This window comes from Tupaia chinensis, unplaced genomic scaffold (assembly GCF_000334495.1).
Source record: "Tupaia chinensis unplaced genomic scaffold, TupChi_1.0 Scaffold000248_1, whole genome shotgun sequence".
In the NCBI taxonomy this organism is placed as follows: domain Eukaryota; kingdom Metazoa; phylum Chordata; class Mammalia; order Scandentia; family Tupaiidae; genus Tupaia; species Tupaia belangeri.
In genome coordinates this window covers 2,364,026-2,364,767 of record NW_006159726.1, presented here as the reverse complement: position 1 = coordinate 2,364,767, position 742 = coordinate 2,364,026, and the positions used below count along the sequence as shown (strand labels likewise).

At 32.7% G+C, this 742-nt stretch overlaps 1 non-coding gene across 1 annotated transcript; it reads left to right on the top strand.

Moving 5' to 3' along the window:
- Positions 1-347: 347 nt before the first annotated feature.
- LOC114007866 (U4 spliceosomal RNA) lies at positions 348-487 on the top strand. Its single transcript, XR_003549450.1, has one exon. It is a non-coding gene; the product is annotated as a U4 spliceosomal RNA (small nuclear RNA).
- Positions 488-742: the final 255 nt, after the last annotated feature.

Below are 742 nucleotides of genomic sequence, written 5' to 3'. Positions count from 1 at the left end.
GTCCCCTCATATGTTCTGTCTTGATTTCAAATGTCTGTTCTATCTGCCCAGGTTGTTTGAGAACAGGAAAATAAGAGATGATGTTTTAGTAGCGTTTTCAAAATTCTGGTTTCCTTCTTCACACATGACATAGAAACAAAATCATAATGATATTTCTTTTACTTAGTGCGAGGCTCATTTTTCATAACTTTCTCTCCTTATCTAAAAATCGTACATTTCCATTGGATGCTTCTTAATTTCTCTCTCACATAAGTAGTTTGCTTTCTTTAAATGGAATTTTATGCCTCTTGAATTTCACAGAATGTTTGTAACTAGAGAACCTTTACTACTAGAAAAATATTATTGTAAGTTTTGCGCAGTGGCAATATCATAGCCAATGAGGTTTAGCCAATGCACACTTATTGCTAATTGAAAACTTTCCCAATACCCTGCCATTATGACTTGAAATATAGTCGGCATTGGCAATTTTGGATGGTCTCTACAGAGACGGAAAAAGGGAAAAAAAATCTAATTGTTACAAGTATTTATTTAAAGTCATGTTTTCAGGTAGCCGAGATAATTTTTAAAATAGCTTTTTCCTAATGAGTTTGAATCCATAAACAAAATGAGATTTTTCTGTGTGCCTACAATTTAGACTGATTTCATTAAAACACCAATGTGGTGATTTCCTCCCTATTTTCAAACTCTCTGCTTGTTATAGGTGGTTTGATGTTACATACATTAATTTTGTAACAAATGTGCA